The sequence below is a fragment of the Colias philodice genome, chromosome 17 (genome assembly GCF_061535455.1).
Source record: "Colias philodice isolate Cphi_HAF_F1 chromosome 17, ilColPhil1 Martin Lab GWU primary, whole genome shotgun sequence".
NCBI classification, from domain to species: Eukaryota; Metazoa; Arthropoda; class Insecta; order Lepidoptera; family Pieridae; genus Colias; species Colias philodice.
Window position 1 is genome coordinate 1,907,444 of NC_143102.1, and position 16,927 is coordinate 1,924,370.

Consider the following 16,927-nt stretch of genomic DNA (forward strand, 5'->3'; position numbering starts at 1 on the left):
TGAAAAGTTCATATTTTAGATATATCCTTGGCATATACTTAGCAATATTCCACAATTACAAACTGTTCGATCAATTTGTTTAACGTGTCCATGTTTCTAATCGACCTTAATAACCTGAGTGCAAATGACGCAAGCACGATAACCTTATTAAAACCGCAGACATCAGGAATGTAACTAAATACAATATATTTAGTGTTTGTTGATATGATTATACATCCCAGTATTTCTGTTATCACACAGAATGTTAGTAGTTTATATCATTTTATTAAATATTGAAGCCCAATTGCATAGTTCCTACTTCCTAGTATTATCAATTATCATCGAACTATTTTAGGTGATACATATTGGCAATTCTTACAATTTCGAATCTTACTTCCTATAAAATCTGACTGTTTAAAATTGGGATAAAAATATTATTAGATATAGAATATAAAAATTAAAAATGTTCTAACTAACCTAAACTAAAATATGAAAAAATAATATTATAATGTATAATTCTCGTGACGCGATCCGAAACGGCTAGACCGATTCTTTTGCAATCGGGTAGGTCCGATTGGACAATATCTATTTTTCATACTATGTGATAAGATAAAACAGCATTTGCCGGGACAGCTAGTATAATAGATCAAGAGCCCACGACGGCCAGACTTTCCTTTCTTTCGGAAAGTTGAAAGTTTCTCTGTATATGTCTCCTATACAGATAAGAACGACCAGCGACTATCAAGTTTGGGTTGTGGTTACTTTGGCAGGAAACAGGTAGTGAAGGTGTATAAAATAGTACCTAACTTTCATTATAGTTTAAAAGCTAAATTTTATATATGTTACTTGGGGACCTATAAAAAGACATTACCTTAAGAGCCAGACAGTTTTCATGGTTCTTACATCTAGACAGACTCATTTAAAAAATAACTAACATATCATCAAATTCACATAACTACCTAAAAGCGTAACAAATATGAAATAACCCACTAAAACATTAGTTAACTATAATTATTAAAAAAATAAAAGTATAATATATAAGTAATAAAGTTATTACTTATCTTTTCCGGGGGTTTATGTTGATGAAATTTCACGTATCTCGATGACACAATAAAAAAGTCATCGGGATACGTGAAATTTCATTCCATCAACATAAGTCTAAGTAAAAGATAACTATTGGCGCGATGAGAGCAAAATTTCAAGGTCGCTTCATGGCAATACCGTCACGTCCGCGTCGTGGAGTAGGCGACGATTTGAATCTTTGAATCTTGCAAAAGAAATTTCACTTCTGACACGTGTGCTCGGCACACGCTCTTTTTTTATAATTATTAATTCATCCAGACAATCTGTTGCGAAGCGAACGCGAACCTTATATAAATCTAAGCTCTAACTTTTAAGACTAAAATATAATACAGAATACTAGATAGAGATTTGTTACATAACACTTTCAAAGCAATAACGCAATAAATATTTAATTTCATACGTTTCTTGCAATGATTTAGCGCATTTCGCTCGCTTTCACTGTGTGTGCTTGTCAAAAGTGATCTCTTACAATAAAACGTCATGTAGTGTATTATGACCTTATCATACGCTGTTTGAGGCCATGAGAAAGGTGATCACTTGATTGTAAAAAAGAGAATAATGTTTTTCGTAGTAGTGGATAAATTAATTCTTTTGGTGACATGTTTCTGTGTACCTATATTTTTTTTCTCTGCATAACCCGACTGCTATAAAGCGTAATAAAAAAAATAGTCTTGAAATATCATATAATGGGAATAAGGCAGCTTTCTACAGGTGAAATTAAATACAATATAACAGAAGTTGTTCTTGAGTATAGAAATCTTTGTTCAGAAAGCTTTGTTTTTGTTACGTTTCTTCCATTAGAAACGTAACAAAAACAAAGCTTTCTGATAAAATATGAAGATACTGAACTTTTTTTGTGCCTTGTCAAATTTTTGTGTCATCGTTGACAAAGAAGCTGCTGGCTCATGCCAACTTCACCAATAGCTACCACCGTCAATGCACATTTGACATATTTTGCAAAGGCGTAATGCAAAAAAACAATTGCAATTTATACAGACTAAAGGTGCACTCACACACATCAGTCACCGTCAAGTCACCGATGACTGATCGGTGACGGTTTGTGTACGTATCCACAAACACCAGTCACCGTCATGTTGTCCGTCAGTCACGTCGCCGGTTTGACTGAATCATTGAACACATACATCAGGTTAGTCAGTGATTAGAAGTGTGTCCCGCTAGAGAACATGTAGCAATTATTGACGGTAGCACGACGCTGACTGAACTGAGACGTGACGGCACCGGGTGAGTGGGGATAAAAGTATGATACATGTATGGAAAGATTATTTGACGTGCCTGACCGGTGACGTCACTGATAGATTTCGTGCCGGCGACTGTCGTGTGGGAACAGAGTCATACTAGAACATGCTAGAACTATTGATACATATTTTTTTTTAATCCTGTCCGGTGACGTGCCGTGACGGTGACTGATGTGTGTGAGTGCACCCTAAAACGAACGAATTGAATAATTATGAATGTTTGCATATAAGTACTGAAAAATTCAAGGTGTAATTTAAAACATTAATTACTCTTTAAACTCGAAAGTGGGTCACTGTTACATCCTTATCATTAATAATCTCACACAAAGGCTTGTATATACGCCATAACAAAAAAGTGTTACGTTTAAAATAATATTTCAAAGGGTTCCGTATGATATTTAATTTTTAAGTTACCATTCTAGATAATATGCACATTTTATTCAAAATTATGCCTAAACTCAATAGTTTCCTGCGTTTATTTCTAAAATTGGGTTATTTGGCAGAAATCACGCTAGTGATATTATGATAGCATTTATAAATTTATAAAGAATAGAAAAAATTCGATCACGAGGCGGGACTCGAACCCGCATTCTTTCGCGCCATTCCGGGGGCGGATGCCTGACCAATTCAGCCACTCGTGACCCGCCAGAGCAATCGAATTTATTCTATTCTTTCAGTTTTATATGTCTAATTTCAATGATAGCATTTATTAATTTATAGTAAGTAGGTAAATCACTACTAATAATTTCATGAACTTATCCACATTTTTTGAAACTCTCGACCTATTTATTTCCAAAAACCGAAATATATTATCCTGTAAACAATATTTACTTGACATTTTTCATCTTTCTGACATTATGAGTGATCGCTCTTTTTAGGGCCAACTCTGGAGGTCATTAGACTCATAAATACGCTTTTAGCAAAACTCAAGTGTCTTCTTAAAAGTAGCGTTATGTAATAAAGAAAGAGGATTACTGAATAAATATTATGTATGATGCTTCAATCCATACTAATATTATACATGCGAAAGTAACTCTGTCTGTCTGACTGTTACTCAATCACGCCATTAACTACTGAACCAATTTGCATGAGGTATGGAGATATTTTGATACCCGAGAAAGGACATAGGCTACCTTTTATTGCGAAATATGTACCACGGGCAAAGCCGGGGCGGACCACTAGTTTGTATATAAATCACTAGTCTCAATATGCGGTTTTGCTTGCTTCTTTACACAAATATCTGACTCAATGGAAACTATAAAATTCTAACCCAATTTAAAATATTAGCAGTTGGCTCTTCAGTCTTACATACTAAAATATTACCTTTATTTGCTATAATTTCGCAAAAAAATATTATCAATAGCGCTACAAACATCTAAAATGTATTGGATTGCATGCGCATAGTACCTATGTAATTAATATTGTATTACATAGTAGATATCCATGGTCCCCGGGGAAGGAGATGCGGGTTGTGTGGGCCTCTATGGACCATGTATGCAATATAGTGTGTAGAAATATGGTAGAAAAACATATAATAACTGAATATTAATCGATTGCTCAGTGCTCACTTATGACATAAACGACAAACAAACATTGAAATAATTTATACCTAGGTGATTTGATATATATGTTTGATATTGATAATAATGCAAGTCTTTTTTCCTTTTCCTGAACTTAGCTATTATGTAAAATGAAAGAAAATTGAAAAATTGGTAAATCAATGTTCCTAAATTTAAAAATTCCGAAACCAATTATTGCCATGCGCAAAAAATACCTTATGTTTTATATTTTTCTTTTTATCTATTAAAAATAATCATAACTTTCAGTGATTTCGCGCCACTAGCGTCATTCAAGAGTTATCTAATTATAAATAGACGTAATTAGTGTAAAATAATGCTAAAAGATAAGAAATCAAATCAAAGCTAAATGGGCATGGATGTGAACTGTTATGATGTAATCACTTTCCCTCATACAATGCAGTTACGATGCAGTTTTTACGATAATGTAGTGAGAATCTCTAATTAACTGGATTATTTAATATATTTTAATGTTAATTTGAGAAGCACTTAATTGTGATTGTTAGTGAATTTTTTTCGTATCTTATTTTAAGCTCATATTATCTGTGGCTGTGTGAGTGCATTTTGTAATTTGTTAAATATATAAAAACAACTGTTTAGGTATTTTTAACAGGTACCTAGTATCTAGGTATTTTTGGTGTAAAGCAACTGAATATATCTATGAAGTCACAAATAGGATACATAAAAAAGTTCTTCTTTTAGTTATTTTTTTTTTCTGAACATTTTTAATCTATGTCATCATTACGTTAAATTGTTCTAAATTCGAATAAATAATAACCAATCACGTTTCATCTCGCGAATCACATGATGCGCCGACGCAAATTGATGTCACGGGATCGAAATTGAAATGTTTTGTACCTACGCCATATTGAATTTATTAAAGCTTTATAAATGTTGTTTATGAAAATTATGATGTCAAATTTTATAAACTACGTAATCTCATGTATTTTATAGACTATAGTAATATCGAAGCATAAAACATCTATCATATAAAAATGAATCGCAAATTGTAAGCGCATAACTCGAGAACGGCTGAACCGATTTCGTTAATTATTTTTTATAATATTCCTCGAAGTACGAGGATGGTTCTTATGGAGAGAAAACGTAAACATGTACCACGTGCGAAGCCGGGGCAGACCATTAGTTAATCTATAGTAATGCTATAAAGCTGAAGAGTTTTTTGTGTGTTTGGTTGGACGCGCTAATCTCAGAAACGACAGGTTTTATTTGAATAATTACACTGGTCAACAATGATTTTGTTGCCCTGGATGTGAAAGTGGTTTCGAATAATTTAATGCATATTATTTATAAAACTATTAATGGTTTTGGTAGATTGGCTCTAGTTTTTTTTAATCCTAATTTTCTTATTAGACTCTAAAACGCAGTATGAAATAGTAGGTATATTTGTTTAACATCATTTATTTATTACAAAGTTTTACTTATTGTTTTGCTTTAGTATTTAATTAATTCAAATGGATATAAAAATAGAGAAAAATCATTAAAACTTATGAAATAGTATAAGGAAATAGATTTTATAAGCTTCTTTCTTAGTTAATTTTGGGACAATAGTTTTGTTATGGACCATCAGTAATCTGCTATCATGTGACGATCCCATATACCCTGATACCTTTATTCCATAATTTTTACTTCATTTTCGATGCGTTCTTCCTGTTTCTCACATAAATTTTGCAGATTTACTGGATATCTATGCAGGAGACAGTGGGGAAAGTGTAGCTTTATGTTCGTATTTGCTCATAAAATAATGAAGTTTTTTAACAACTGTTGTACAATTTCTTTATAATTTGGTGTTTTAAATTTACCTTGAATTAACCAATACAATATCTCTCCATAATTTACATTCAGCATCAGTTATAAAATTTTGTTAAATTTTCATCTTTGATCAATTTTCGACACGCCCGTCCTGTAGGGCTGTCGGGTACCTATTCTTATAATACCTATACTTCTAGATTCCCTCAAAGGCCTTAATTCACATATTTATTAATTATTCCTAATTAATTTGCTTTTTCTAATTCTATTAATAAAAACATCTAGGGAATTTCGTGTATACCTATCCACTTTGCTGACCAAGTGGTACCGGGTTTCTTCAACTCAATACAAACCGAACATTGTTGTTCATAAAAATGATTTTTTCACAGAAACCATTTATTATTCTGATATTCTACAGTCAGTTTTATAGAATAGGGTTATGTCTGAGCGAATAAATGTGCAGAAAACGTAATTCACCAAAAAAAATAAACACTTGACAATAATTTTAATGACTACATTCGCAAACTGGGTACTTGAAATATATAAATCTGTAGAAATATCCAGGGCAACAAAAAAAAATTGTTTTTTTGTTGAGCTGTGTTATTTAACTTTAAAAGATAGCCCGTTTATTGAAAAAAGTAAAGACCAATACGAGCGGAGCAATGCGGATAAAATCTCGAATAAATTACGAAAAATTAACATATTTTGAAAATTCATTCACTTAGAACGTGATTGTAATATGAAAGCTATTTACAATGCCTAGTACTTAAGTCAATACGAGGTAAGAATATAACTACAAACCATTCTTGTTATTATGGAAGTAATAGCGGAACTACGACTTTTCTTTGTTAGGCATTCCCTTTTTCTTATAGTTATATTCAGATGCATTCACAATCTTGTTAGTTACATGCCGGATGAAGAAAATGTTGGTACTTAAATACACATAAATATCCAAGAACAACCAAATCTATAAAGATGTTTAGACAAAATGGTGAATATAGAATCTCTGTTAGATAGTATTTACGTAACACTGTTTTGACAACCTGAGGATAGACATTAAAATTTTCTTGATTTTTAATCTTTACACACATGCGTACATTCTTCGTACATTGTACAGTATTCTGTATTGTACAGTACATAAGGCGGCTTGACTGAGTAATACGATCATAAATAATTGGTGATATTTAATTGAATAATCTTTGAATAATACAGCTACGTAATATTAATATACTGATTAAAGACGTCACATTCATTGAAAGAAGCCGATTAAGAAAATTTCTACGTGTATTTCGGAAACAATCTTGATCGCTGTAAAACTTTTTTCTCCAAGTGTATGCCGTATATGTAGTACCAAAGAAATAACGCCAAGATGCATTAATTATTTTCATGCATAATGAGCTAATTTGTAAGCAATATGATCACATGACTTCCCCCCAATGGGCACTTAGAATTATAAACAAAAGTAAACTTTATTCCCTGGACTTCAAGTACATTTTACAACGATAAGGAACCTCTACGTGGGATGCGTTATTAATATGCATGGAAGGTTTTGAAATGTTCTATTGTGTGTGACAAGATGCTTGAATTTTTATTTGGCTTTGCTTGCTTTTATTAACATTGTATATTTATGTGTTCTTCGCCATGTTTGTAGGTATAAGGTACTCCTTTGCCGTATAAGGTACTCCTAAATAAGTTGTTTCGAAGCTTTCCTCTTACAAGGAGATTTGGCAATATAATGGCTTCAGGCCTATTTAGAGCTTTAAACACATTTCCATTTGTGATATGGTAGGTTGTATAGGAAATATTAATCTATAATAATTTAGTAGTATATTAATTCTTATAAATTTGTCTTAAATGGGTCACGCATAAAATGATTTGCAATGAAAGAGATTTCCAGTAGAAAAATATAAGTGTAATAATTGAACACAAACAGTTCATAACACTCGCGGTGCTGTACAAATGTACAGTCAGTTTAGCTTTTATAAATAAGTAGGTATAATATTTCAATTTTAATCACATGTCACAATATAATAATGATATATCAAATAAAATGGCAACACATATCAAGTGCGAGCGGAAACGACCAGTGTTACAAGTTAATAACACTTGTGTATAGCTGGCAATTATTCTGTGCAGAGTGGATCGCCCGCGCCATAGTGATACGTAGGGTTGTCAGAAATTTGACAAAATCTATATTTTGATATTTTATTTTGTTTTAGTGGTTTTACCAATTAACATGGTAATACTTGTCGTAAAAACTTATTTCAAATCGAATCAAAATTACTTTAAAATGTCAAAAAAAGGGGAAAAAGCAAAGAAACAAGAGAGTGGAGAGAAAATTTAGAGTACGTGCCTATAGAATTTTTACAAGTTAGCTTTTTAGTTTAAATCCCAAAACTTTTAAGATCAGAAAGTCGTGTAGGAGTCACCAATGTAGGGGCTTGTTATGTGCGGGTGTAATAAAAAGATGTAATGACTACGCAAAGGTTATATTTCGTTAACTACATATATTTATTCGTATGTAATTAATATTCGACCTAATGCGACCCACCCGCGTCCCGACAAGCCCGTGACTGTCTGTGCATAGCGCACGAACTGTTTATATATATGAGTTACCGTGTGAACTTTCTTAGCGTTACACTTGAAATTCGATAACTCATAAATTGGCTTGTCGTCGCTACATCATTCCCCCCTTAAAATAAAAAAGGTAACAAGAAAAAAAAATTTACAATTAAACTAAACAATAAACAGATGGGTGTATATAAAGTGTCGCTATATAAGGTTACAAAATGTTTACAATATAAAGTATAAAAAATTTTCACAATATAAATCAATCAATACGTATCGTATACAAGTGGTTAACAGTTAACACCTAATTTTGTTAAACTATTTATGTTATTACAAAAACTCGGTTGGGTCTTCTAAGTGGCGTGTGATAATTGTTACACGTCAATTAACACTTAGTAACATCAACATTTCAAATCTCAATACGTTCTTTACACTTGTATCGTTTAATATTACAAAGGCTATTACTATACACTCATAAGCCATAAATCAAAAGTTCTTAAATTTCTAAGTAGTAAACATTTCAATCAAAACTCAACACAAACATAAATTTGAAATACCATACTTAAAACGTTAAACAATGAACTCGTTTCAAAATTACTTAAGTTTATTATTTATTAAATACGATGTGTTGATTACTAAGTATTTATTATACATTTCTATGAAGTCTTATGAATACTTATAATCATCGTAATTCTAATAAAAAATGGTTGAAACAATTACAAATACAATACTATTACCTAAATCGTACCGGTAATCGTATAGCTCTTCCACTACGCGTGGTATGTGTATTAGGCAATTCGCTACTTGGAATTAGTAACGGAACCTTAGTATCTGCCCCAGATGTCGTATCACAATCATCATTCAAATAATATGCAGGTTTTAGACGGTCTACTGATATTCTAACTTTCCTGCCAGTCATTTGAATGTAAAATACCTTTTCCTCTCGACTCAACACACGATAAGGACCGTCGTATGTTGGTTGTAAAGGCTTACGTACTGCGTCGTTTCTTACAAAAACATAATCGCACTTTTGCATATCGGGGTGAATAAATATGTTCCGTCTTTCATTCTGCCTAATAGCTACTGACTGATATTTTCTAATAGAGTCTCGTAATTTACTTACATACTCAAGACTGCTATCTATTTCTAAACTCGATTTTTATCGTAATAATCACCTGGTAATCGTAAAGTTGTTCCGTACGTAATTTCTGCTGCGCTTATGCCGGTATCACTTCTTACTGCTGTTCTAAGTCCTAGCAACACAGTTGGTAATTCCGTAACCCAAGATGATGATATATTGCATAAACGAGCCGTTAATGCCGCTTTAAGCGACCTATGCCAACGCTCTACCGCCCCGTTACTCTGTGGGTGGTAAGGTGTCGTACGCAACTTATTAATACCTAATAACTTCATAAGTGTAGCAAATAATTGACTTTCGAATTGGCGTCCTTGATCGCTTGTTAGCTTTTTCGGACAACCAAAGCGAGAGATCCATCCTTCATATATTACACGCGAAACCGTTTCAGCAGTTATATATCTCGTAGGAAAACATTCTGGCCATCGCGTCCCCCTGTCACTATGGTTAGGCAATACGTCCTATAACCTTCGGGTGAAGTGGGTAAAGGTCCAATTAAATCAACATGAATATGTTCAAACCTATCGCACTGCAGAAACGATCCTAAACCTTACACTGTATGTCGATTGTCGATTAACTTTCGATCGTTGACATTCAATGCATGTTTTAGCCCATTGGCCAACGTGACGATTCATATTTGGCCAATAAAAACGATTTTAAATCAATTTGCGTGTAGTCCTTATTCCGGGATGACAATCATTCAACAATCGGGATGAATTATGCACACTATCAAAGGCAATACGTCGAAATTTATCAGTCAAATAGGGTCTAATTTTATCATTATCTAAATTACAATAAATAAATGTACCACTTTCAGGTAACATAATTTTCTTTAACCTATTATTAGCGTCTTTCGAATTAGATAATTGCAACATATAAGAATCCTATTGTTGATCCTTAGCAAGTTTCGCGTAATCTATTACAGTGGGACAACTTATTGTTGCGACTCGTGATAACGAATCCGCAACGACATTATCTTTCCCACTTACGTGCCTCAAATCCGTTGTGAACTCACTAATGAATATCAAGTGTCGTGTACGTCTGGGTAACTCTTTCTCGCTATTTACTTTAGAAAATGCATAAATTAACGGTTTGTGATCCGTATACACCGCTAACTGTCGTCCTTCGACCATATTCCGAAAATGACGAATAACTAAGTAAATTGCTAATAACTCCCTATCATACATCGAGATAGAATGTATGCTATCATACGTACTATACTTGCGTTCAGTCTTAGATAGATTCTTAGAAAAATAACCTACATGAGTATCCGATGCGTCCGTCATAAGTGCGAGCGATGCATCGGCCTTAGGGTGCTAAAAAAATCTGCACTTTATAAACAAAAACATAAGTTGAGTTACCTTGGCGATAGTAAATAACCATTTATACGGTCGCCGTAAACTAAGATCTAAATTCATTAACTTAGTACCAAATGTCTTAATTACACTAAACTACACTTTATAATCACTACACAGTACACTCACTCGCGGATTGGTTATTTTTCGACACTGGTAAAATTATTAAAAGTCGGCTCTCCCAGTGCCGTCTTTAAGGCAGGGCCCGCAGGGCCCTGGCCCGAGGCCCCGAGGTAGGCAGGGGCCCCACAATTCTGAAAATTTTCGATATACAACAACAAATTTTATAACATAATAAGAAAAATATCAAATCACACACTTGGTAAAATAGAAACAAGATTTAGAAAATTTGTTTAAAAATTTATTTTTGCACTAAAATAACAGTAATTATATACAGCTTAAAAAACTGAAAAATGATAAAGTTAAAATTTAAGGATTTTCCATCCCTTACATAGGCCCCAGCCAGTACCTTGGCCCATAGCCTCGTTGATCCTAAAGACGGCACTGGGCTCTCCTGCTGCTTCTGCCACGCACAAGGTTGACGATAGTACAATCTGGCGATATGCTTAAAGCAGTAATGAAAAAACAAGCAAGCCAATTGGGATTTTTCTGTTTTGACCTTCCCGCACGATCGCGATTTTGAGATGCGGAACGATGCGTGCTATTTCCATACCTTCGACCGCTATAGTCCGTTCGCGTTAAGAAAATAGTGAGTCATCAGTGCAACTACAGGATGAGGGTGTATTCACAGTGGAGAAAAAGTACAAACATTTTTTTAAACATTAAATTATTATATTTTACGGGTGATTTTAATGTGTTGGTATCCTTTTGTTCTTTAATAATTTTATAAACAGTATTTTCGGACACACCGCATGCACTTGCTGTTTTTATGACTATGACTATGCTCTCCACAGTTGCATTTAAATCACACAATTTAAAGTACTTATAAACATTGTAAATTATGCGTCTCTCTCCGCTATGGATTATTGATCCACTTTTATTCTTTCGAATTGGTGAAGTATTCATTTTCAAAATTTATTGTTGAACGAGTCACGCAAAATACACAACCGTTTTGTTCGAAGGTCAGATTTCAACTGGTCACTGTGAACTCGACTTTCTAATTTGGGGCGTGGCCAGGCCGGCGGACAACGATGACTCACTATTTTCTTAACGCGAACGGACTATAAACGATTTGCCTCTCGAGCCTGCACATTCCAGCTGGTTTACCCGCTGCTTTAGTTGTGCTAAATGCTCGAGAAGGTTTAACTGTACCGACGAAACTGCTGTAACTGGAACTGCCGGATTCATTTTTAATTGTTAACAAACGATATCTATGCAATTCACTATAATAATGTTCACTCTTCGTCGGGAGTCACCAATGTAGGGGCTTGTTATGTGCGGGTGTAATAAAAAGATGTAATGACTACGCAAAGGTTATATTTCGTTAACTACATATATTTATTCGTATGTAATTAATATTCGACCTAATGCGACCCACCCGCGTCCCGACAAGCCCGTGACTGTCTGTGCATAGCGCACGAACTGTTTATACAGGGTTACTTGTAAAACACCGGCAACCTCGCAGGACAAGATAGCTAACATCATAAGTAACAACATTTGTTCTACGACTTTTGATAATTTGTTAGATTTTATTTTCATACAAAAATAAATATTCATTTAATTTTCCGTCTGAATATTATAAACTCTACGCCTCCCAAAAATTACGTAAACAAAAAGCGAATGAGAGGGGGAAGGGGGCGTCGCGTCGTCCATCCGATAATTAATAGAACATAGACTTACAAATGTAAGGAGAGTACAATAAAAGTTTAAAAAATCATTTAAAAATAATTTATTGCGTTATGCCAAAAGTCGTAGAACAAATGTTGTTACTTATGATGTTAGCTATCTTGTCCTGCGAGGTTGCTGGTGTTTTACAAGTAACCCTGTATATATGAGTTACCGTGTGAACTTTCTTAGCGTTACACTTGAAATTCGATAACTCATAAATTGGCTTGTCGTCGCTACAGTCGTATGAATCATCCTGTTGACTTGTCTAGAAGGACAATAAAATTTTATAATGCTACTAGCGGTCCGCCCCGGCTTCGCCCGTGGTACATATGAAAAATAGATGTTGGCCGATTCTCAGACTTACCCGATATGCACAGAAAATTTCATGAGAATCGGTCCACCCGTTTCGGAGGAGTATGCAGACTAACATTGTGACACGAGAATTTTATATATAAGATAATCGCGGATGTCAGTGGGTGGTGATCGCTTGCCATCCGGTGACGCGAACAGACTCTGTTGCTTTTATTTATTTTGGTTCAATTTATTCTCAAGCAGATATTATGATAAAGCATGCTTTTTGCAATAGACACTTACATAATAAACTAATAGTAATTAGTAACTCTAGTTGCATTTGTTTGTATCAATGTCATCTGCCGTACAGATTTGCATGATTTTTTATATAGTTTAAAACTAAATCTAAATGAATTTAGACTAGTTTTCTTCACTGAAATCAAACTTACAGGGGAGTTATTACCAATATAAATTAACACCAAACTGCTACCACATTATATCGTTTGCGTACGAGCAACGCGTCGAGCTTATGTATTTGCAAAATTTGAATAAATTTAATTCAATTATTAACACTTTCAACCCTATTCAAATTATGCAGATGGCAACCAGTTACATCATCGTTTCGCTCCAAAATCTGAGACGATTTCCGGACTCGTTACTTCACCCGATCACTATAATTGATTTTTTATCACCGATGTTTGGATATACATTACGTTTTATTGTTAAATGCAATTTAATTACGTTAAAAATACAAAATAAAAATGTACGTTTATAATGAGAGCAGGTTTGCTGTTAAATTTGCCGTTCACTCCATTAATTGATCAAGTTTTTTCTCATACTGTAAAGTGTAAATGCAATCTGACATAATATTATAGGCAAAAATTATAAGGTCTCTAATTATGTGGTGTGACCGTGTGAGTTGTGACCTCCAGAAAAGGATGTTTCTGAAAACATCTATCTTAATCTTTATTTTTCTTTACATCTGCCTTTTTACCCGTCTCAGTTTCGAATCATTAAAATTCGATTAAAAAACAAACCGTCTTATCTAGATCTATTTTATAAATAAATAATATCGATTTCATTTTAAATTTCTAATACTTTCAAGCACCAAGAATTCTTAGTACATCTCTAAGAAAACGATTTATAATCTGTTCCAACAGCATTCTCATAGTTGATGTGTGCCACTTGCAATCACTTGCTGTAAATTATTGGTAGCTTTCTGTACGGGGAGAAGATGCAGGTAGTTATAGATCAACTTTCATAATAATTATAATACTCCTATATAAAAACAAATAATATGTATCGTTTATAGTTCTTGGGGTCTTCTATATTTGAATGAAAAAAGATGTCTTAGAATTGATTGGAATGATGATTTTAATATAAGTTGTTATTTATAATTTTATTTATAAGAGATATCTATATACAGGGTGTCCCACTATTGGTATACTAAGCGCGAAGGGACTTGTAGTTTTGCATACACTGATCACGTAAAAAATACTCGAACAACAAAATTACATCAAAAATTTTTTGCTAAATTTTTCCTGAAAATTCATGTTTTCTTCTCTAGCTTCGCGCAGCCGGCATATACCGCTTCTCTAATGTGAGCATTTTGTCTATGAAAACATAATCTTAAACGATAGCTCACGTGCTGGTGGCAAAGTTGGGCCGGTTGCTTGTTATGTGTGTACACATAGACTTTTAAGAATTCATCTATTTCAGAAAAAAATACGTCTGGAATTTTATAAGTATTTTTTACGTACTCAGCGTATGCAATACTATAACCTCCTTTGAGCTTAGTATACCAACAGTGGGACACCCTGTATATAAAAGAAAGTCATGTTAGTTACTCCACTTATAACTCAAGAACGGCTGAACCGATTTAGCTGAAAATTGTCAGGGAGGTAGTTTAAAGCCAGGAGAAGGACATAGGATACTAAATATGTTCCACGGGCGAAGCCGGGGCGGACCAATAGTTTGTTATAAAATAACATGAATTGAGACTTCTATGTAGGTAGGTACTACGTGGTTGAAGTTACAAGCAAAAGCTAGATATAATAACAATATGAATTAAATAACACCTAAAATTATTTCCACCAAAACCGAAAATTGTTATATCATACATTATCCATAAAAACCTTGTGTAAGGGAATCATGCCTCGATGCGTCGCAAACATATAGTAAAGCACCATAAAATGCCAAATTATTATAAAATAATTTAAAATTTTCGTACCATGCCAGGTGCGTAGATGTTTTTTGTAACATTTTTTGTAGTGTCTGGAATTTAAAGTGAACAGCATAGCTGATTTCATGGTATATTTTGTCTTGTGAGATTTAAAATAATTTACTCCATGTCGCCTGTCGGCTATTCACTGATCTCAGGGGCAAAATCCGTACGAAAAGGCGAATGAAATATCGTTTTACATGGTAACTAGTCCGATAAAAATCATAGCGACTTGTGGCCGTTGCTTATGGCTTATAAATTATAATATTATGCTAGAAAAGATAATTTAATCTGTCTATATAACAAGTTCTATTCAGTTTCAATCAACCAATTTTGCAAGACCTAAGAAATTAACTTCATTGTTTATGAGGATGAATCAAATAAATAATTATAATATACTGGCGGTCCGTCCCGGCTTCGCCCGTGATACATGTTTCCGTTTCCTCTCCTTAAGAACCATCCTCGTACTTCAAGGAATATTATAAAAAAATAATTAACGATATCGATTCAGCCGTTCTCGAGTTGAGCGCTTACCAACACATTTTGATATTATAGATTTGTATTTGTCAAGTGCATTTTGGAAACAAATTTATTTCATTTCTTTTACTAGGATACTATTCTGAGAGACTTCAAACAGAACACGGTCACCACTATCAAGGATTCGCATAGTACATTCAGATCATGCGGCAATTTCTCCGTAATCGAGTCCAAGCGAAGCGGAACGCATAATTGACACGTGGGAAAAGGTCTTATCGATATTTTTGTTTCACTTTTAGCTATATTGCTTGACCAGTATCTAGTGTAAATTGATTACTGGTAAGTACTAGGCAACGTTTGAACAAAATAGGGTTTATGGTGCCTAAATTTATAAGCTCTGAACTTAATCGTGTATCTATTTATTAACACACAGATAAAATTTGAATCACAGAAAAGTGTTAAAATTACAGTTAACCCTGTTGAAGCATGAAAAATTGGCTGTAACTTTTAAACTATGTATTAAACTGTGATTAAACTATTACTTTAACTAGTCTCAAAACTATCACTTTGCATACATGTAATTCTCCTTTGGCGGTGACCTATCGGCTACAAACTGCTCAGAAAAATAAAAAATAAAAATTCAAAAAACCGTATAATGCAAAAACGTACTTCTGTCTCCCCTGGGACTGTGTACGGTTTATACTTTATAGTAATAAACATAATTTACAATTTAATTACCTCCTATACAGAATACATATAGGTATGTAAATATAGTTAAAATAATAAAAATTTAAGATAACAAGAGTTTCATATCGCGTTTGCGAATGATAATCGTAAGTTTATGATACAATTAATTAACTAACGATGTCCATCAACAAACAAATACTAGATCTAGAATGTACTTTCACTGGTTAGGGCTACCGCCCATCAGTTTATAGAATATATTTTATACAATAATAAATTATTGTCAGCTGTGTATTCCGCTAGCGCTAACCAATGATAGAATTGAAAAGTGTGGTCCATAGTGCAAGCTTTGTATAATTTGCAGAAAAAATAGCGCTGTCTGGCGCAAAAAATTGGCAAATAATAAAAATTGATGATAAAAATTATTATTATTAATTTTTATTATTTGAGACTTTTATTATTAAGAATTAGTTCATAGCGTTAAATAATATGACAAACTCAAATAAAAAAAAAGCTTTTTAAATTATGTACCTACTATACAATTATACAATATGCATGTTAAATATTTGTTACTAGTTTCTACTACGAATATAGAACCAATCATGAAATAAATAAATATATGATTATTAAAATTTACTATTTAAATTCAGGCGAAGTCACAGCCCTAGCTTATTCACAGACTAAAAATCGTATGCACTGAAATTGCGCGCAATTTTTCATTAACGCGTCGCCGTGTCGCTTCTAAA

At 33.4% G+C, this 16,927-nt stretch overlaps 1 protein-coding gene across 1 annotated transcript in view; it reads left to right on the top strand.

The window, feature by feature from the left end:
• Window positions 1-16,927, top strand: part of LOC149480853 (leech-derived tryptase inhibitor C-like) — a 242,428-nt gene that overhangs the window by 84,657 nt on the left and 140,844 nt on the right. The gene's annotated exons all lie outside the window — the stretch shown is intronic.